The sequence below is a fragment of the Parus major genome, chromosome 3 (genome assembly GCF_001522545.3).
Source record: "Parus major isolate Abel chromosome 3, Parus_major1.1, whole genome shotgun sequence".
NCBI classification, from domain to species: Eukaryota; Metazoa; Chordata; class Aves; order Passeriformes; family Paridae; genus Parus; species Parus major.
In genome coordinates, this window is record NC_031770.1 from 79,671,300 (window position 1) to 79,677,041 (window position 5,742).

Here is a 5,742-nt window from a genome sequence, read left to right on the forward strand (position 1 = left end):
TTGTGCCTGCTGTAACACCGGTAGCACCTCGCAAGTGTGACCCACCCTTGCTCTCTGCAGAAAGGAGGTGAAAAGTGCCTGATTTTTGGATTTTGTGGGGGTGAGCGTGGAGCTCACCGTGGCTTGCTTGATTTAAATGTACGACTTTCTTGGTGACTCTGTTAGAAGAGGTGAATGACAGAAACGTGCCTAGGAGAAGAAGGTGTTTGGATTTGCCATGGTCCAGAGCTCCTGTGTGAGTGCCCTCCGTAAGTGAAGAGGCTGCTGTGAAAATTTTTCCCTTGTGGGAAATGCAATAGCTATCCTGAGCCCAGACTTTCAGGTGTCTTGATAAGAGGGCTTTGAGATCACAGACTTGATTCAAAGCTCCATGAAACAGAAGCACAGACAGCAGGTGCAAGGTTACTGACAAGTTTTATTAAAGTCTAGTTGGAAGGAAATTTTTAATCTACAAGTTGTGATTAAAAACATTTAATATACAACACACAATTAGAAGTGTTTCTCAAATGCAAGCTACACTGATCAGCCAAAGGCTGGTTGGTCTGTCCTCAGGATGCTCTGCATTCCTCTGCCTACCATCCTCAGCTAGGAATGTTTTGTCTTGCTTTTGTCTAGCAGCCCATGTCAAGTTATCCTTGTTCAAACACTAATCTGCTAGGGCTAGTGGCCTGGCTTTATGAGGGGAGGACAGATGAATGAGCAGAGTTCCTACAGATTAGTAATATGGTTTCTATGTTATATCATGTTCTTCATTACCCTAGTGCAAGCACAGCAAATGCACAGGAATGCCATATGTACAGCTGAAGGAGGTAAGCCAAGATATTATTAATTATTAATTTAATATGATTCTCTAATCAAAGATGATACAGTAATGGACAAAGCGACACAGGCACATTTACATTTGGTATTTTCTGCCTTGAAGTTTTAGTCACATAATCTCAGCATGGCTGTAACTGTTTGATGATGCATAAGAAAATGGTTTTGGTTATTTAGAGGAAACCATTAAGGAATTCTGAGATTTTCATGTGTTTGGACACAGCCTCTGGAACAACTAAAGAGAGGAGGCTCACTATGTCACTATCTGTACCTTGTGCATGTGATTTCATGAAGAATTCAAGATCAAAGGTCACATTAGAGAAATCTTAATAATAACATAATTTCATTAAAATAAAGCACAATTTTGGCTTCTTTTCCTTGTAATGAAATGATGTTGCACATGTTGCAAAATTATGGTAATTTTATTTTCCTGTAACTCATAAAGAGAAAAATAGAAAAGCAACAATGCACTGGGGCATTTTATTAGGAAATTGAGGGCCACATTCACTAGTTCCTCAAGATAGCTTTTCTTCTTCCCTCTGTGTTTTTGTTTTTCAGAATTGCATTGCTTTGGTACCATCTCACTTCTGCAAAAGGCAATTTTGTTAAATGTATCCCCAAATGCACTGATGAAGTTATAACTGCTTGGCAAAGGCTTGGAGACAAAGATACTGCTGTGAAAAATGAGTCTTGTCAAAAGAAAACTGATTTGTGAGTACAAAATGTGGACAACGTGGTCAATGTTGTATTATCCATTTGTCTCCCACTTTCAGGTATATCCACTAATCTGAGGTAGTTTTTACATATCAGGAGCATCAATACACACTCTGTCCACCCTTCTTCACTGTCAAACAATATCAGAATAGAGATTTTTCCATCTCTTAGCACTGTGGGTTTTGATCAGTGTAACTGGATATCCTGGGGCTTTGTGGCTGGCACGCTGGGATTTGGACACTTTGTTCCTCTTGGTGCATCTGTACCTGTCTACAAAATGAGAGAAAAGCACAGTTTAGTCTTGAAAGAGATATTATGAGGAGACACATGTTAAAAGACTGTGAGTTTTAGGCTAAGCATTCAAGGATTTAGTAGATGAAGTATGGATTTGCTACAGACTGTTTCTAAAAGAAGGCGTATCTTGTTCCAGGCTAGTAGTTGTGTGGCATTTTGGCACATAAGTGGAAAGCTGTTGCACCCAGTGTCTGCTAGGAGATCATATTATTTCCTTCTCTCGACTCGTAATGCATTTACCCTGCCTTTGATTTATGTAGCCAGGAACAAGAAGTGAAGCACTTACACAGGGGAGATAGGTAAGTACTTGTGTTGGTTCCTTGTATGCCAGAGCTGTTAAAAGCTAAATTTTCAGATCTTTTAACTCAGAGCATAGTGTTTCTGAAGAGGACACCTTAAATCTCTTTGTATGTATTTATTAGTTTCACTACTGTTTTATTTCTGTGCTGTTTAATAGCAGCTGATATCTTCCCATGGTTTTCAAGATCCCAGGGTTTTTATTGTAGTTGAAATTGTTCTTTCATTGAGATCAGCAGAGTAGCTGGGCTTCTCCAGCAAACAGACTGCAGTTTTACATTAGCCAATGAGTCAATAGTTCATGCAAATCTAGGGAATTCTGCTTTTTGTTAAACTGCAGAAGCACAGTTATACTCTCACAGAGTTTTTATTAATAGTAATAAAATTCATTAATACATTTAGTAATATCCAGTCTTCTTAAAACATGTGCTGCTTATTTTGTCCTATTCCGTCTGTTTGAAAAACGAAAATGAAAAGGGTTACACAGTATGTGTGTTGCTTTGATCAGAGATTTGGAATTTCCTGTCTCACATAAAGGAGCATGGATTAAATGTAACTCCAGTCTAACACCCAGATCTAACATTTGCCTTGCAAAAGCACAGACAGTCCTGTCTTGACAAGGTATTCTAAGGGAGACCCCTTTTCTAAAGTGGAAAAGCTGCACTTCAGATGCTCAGATAAATTGTCAGGGGTGTCCCTTCTTTTACAGGCAGCTGCTAAGACCTAGGGGGGATGCTGTCTACCCTTGTTGCCACCAACGGAAGCATAAAGTGGTGACTTTGCAAGTATGTGCTATTTTTGTATAATCTGAGTTTCATCTTATTAGCTGGGCTAAACATCCTACAGGTCATTAGGAAGGGTATGTAATATAGGAAGGTTTAATAGAGGTGCAAGCAGAGAAATGTCCTGTCCCTCATAATAGGTGGTATTGGACAAAATTTCACCTATTTGCTGATGTTACCTTGCTACTTGGTACCCCACAAGAGAAATAGGCAGAAGAATAAGGCAGAGTCCAACACAAAGTACTATATGAAACAAGGTAAAAATCTAAAAATTGAACTCTTTCAGTGATCCCTGATGACTACCTGCATTCTCACCAAACCCCTACTATCCAGGCTTTTTCCTTTCACGCTGTTCATGCACCACGCAAATACTCTGATGTCTGTGGAACCTGTATCTCTTTTGGCAGCAGGAATATAGCCCTCTAACCTCTGAAAGTGACACCAGCTTCTCTGGGCAATTACTTTGGCCATTTTGTGCTAGAAATGGTCCCTTGGTACTGTGCTAAATTTAAAAATAGTATGTTTTAAATTACCTCGAAGGACTTTAAAAGGTAACAGCAAGTGGAGAAGGAGATGAAGGGAGAAGAATTAGAATTAGATGTTAGGAGACATCTGCACATAACAAAGCCAGAACAACATAACACCCTCAAAGAATCTTGAAGAATCCATCAGTCTGGCTCTCCTGTGCAACCAATGCCAAGGCAATTTCAATACAGCAGAAACATACTCACTAACAAAGATGTGAGGGGGGTCTAATTTCCAACGTCCTTGTGCAACTCAGGCATCCAAGATATGCACAAGCAGAAGTTCCTGCAGCTGAATCCAGTCCTGCAGATTGTCACTTGTGTAGGTATTGGTGCTGAATGCTTTCCCACCCCATGAAATGCAGGAGGGCTTTGGCTTTGCAAAGTTTCAAGTTGTAGAACTCTACCTGAAATTCCCCTGGGCGAGGGTTCATGTGGTCAGGGGTGAAGCTGAGCTTCCAGGCCAGCACATGAAGATATGGAAGGTGTGTGCTCCTGGAATGCCTTTCTGGTTCTTTCTGGTGGGAAAGTGGATAAAGAAATTAATTAATGTGGGTCCTATTACACCATTTTAAAAACAGGAGTTTCAATTAAAGAAACACATGCTTAGAAAAGGTTAACAGTCCCATGTACTGCTTAAAAACTTAAGCAAATATAAACACTTGCAAAACACTTTGTGTTTGTAAAGTGCTTTGTAAGTCAGAAAATGAAAAAGAAAATTACATGAAAAAATATTAATAATTTCCTTATTAATATAAGGAAATGAAATTCCCATTGGAAAACTATTGAGTCAGAGGGGCAGCACTGAATGCTGTTGGATATCTGAGCTTCCAGCTGACAAATGGTTTCTAATTTAGGGCCAAATTAAGCCCCCATTTGTACAAAGCAAAGTGACACAGAGTCCCCAGGCAGGTGCAAAGGAGAGCCCTTTGTTGCAAAAACCAGTCCTTTTTATGCAGTTAGGCCTTTATCAGTTACAGAGTTTTAAATCATAACAAACATAATCCAACCAACAATCCAATCCATCCAATTCACCGGGATGTGAACATGTAATGTTTATATAACTTAGTTTCCTACCACTTATTCAGCTGAGTCACTTTCCCATAGTCCTTTTTTGCTTAGCTGAAGTAGCAGGCCTGGGCCATGATTTTACAAGACCAACAAGGCCCTTATATATAGGGCTTTACCTATATCCAAAACCCATTTATGCCAACATGTGTCCCCAGGAACTCTTTTCACTTCATCATTGTGCTTGAGTCTTACCCCTATGTAGCTGAGACCATAAATGAGCCCTTATGCAACATTTTGCTACTGAGAATTCTTACAGAGCCTCATCATTATTTAAGTTCATTCCTGAATAATGAACAGGCAAGATACAGTAGGCAGAAAAGACTGACAGGCATGGATGTGCTGTTATAAAACCATGAAATGTCCTAAAACTTGATGATTCTGACTCTATTACACATAACACTCTTAAAATTAGTCCTAACTGTTTACTTCCCACATTTAGGTCCAATAAACTTTGGGAATCCAGAAACTTCACATTATTAAGGCGTTGGATGGACCTGATTAAGACATATATCACTTTGTGATTCATGTAGAAGATTTTCAAAATTGTCTTTCAGTGACTTCTTCCCAAGCCTGGGTAGAACAGGTTGTTGGACGTTTGTGTGGCGTAGGAGAAATGCTGCGTGTGAGCGTGACCTTCAGGCAGTCGCTGCTACGGGCACGTCTCTCGTGGTTGCCATGATAAATGATGTTACACTGGCTAATTCAATCAATGCACCTGATTAATGCCTTGCAGCTTCTGAATTTCTTGTCACTCTCCAGTCCCACGGAACCCTTTCCGTATCTGCTCTTCTCAGATGTGCAATTTTTTTGCACTTCTTTCTCTGCAGAAATTCCAGTACTCTCCATCTGAAAGTAAGTTTGAGAAGTATATTTAGTACATCCAATAAGAGAATAGTTGAAAGGTAACCAGTAGCACCTCCTGCTTCCCCATTAAATTTATTTTCATCATTTCACAAATGAAGACCCTTCTGCATCTTTCGGACTTATAAGCTAAACAATGGAAATAACTTTTTTATTATTATTTAATATGTTGGGAATTGTGTTAATGCAGGGAGAGAACAGCTGCTGATAGATGTTACATGAAAGAATGTAAAGAATCCTACAAGGATTTTCACTCTCTTGCAGCACTGACAGGATCTGAGTTAGGAATATGGCAGACAATATTGTCCCTGTGTCTATTGTGTGTCTCTCTGTGCTTGCACATAATAGGGAGACTTTTTCTGATCCCTTCTTGACTTTTGCCA

The 5,742-nt window shown here is 39.6% G+C and overlaps 1 long non-coding RNA gene across 1 annotated transcript; it reads right to left on the minus strand.

Moving 5' to 3' along the window:
- Positions 1-413: 413 nt before the first annotated feature.
- Positions 414-5,473, minus strand: LOC107201382. Its single transcript, XR_001520169.3, has 3 exons — positions 5,214-5,473; positions 3,835-3,945; positions 414-1,800 (listed from the first exon to the last, which is right to left on the minus strand). It is a non-coding gene; the product is annotated as an uncharacterized LOC107201382 (long non-coding RNA).
- Positions 5,474-5,742: the final 269 nt, after the last annotated feature.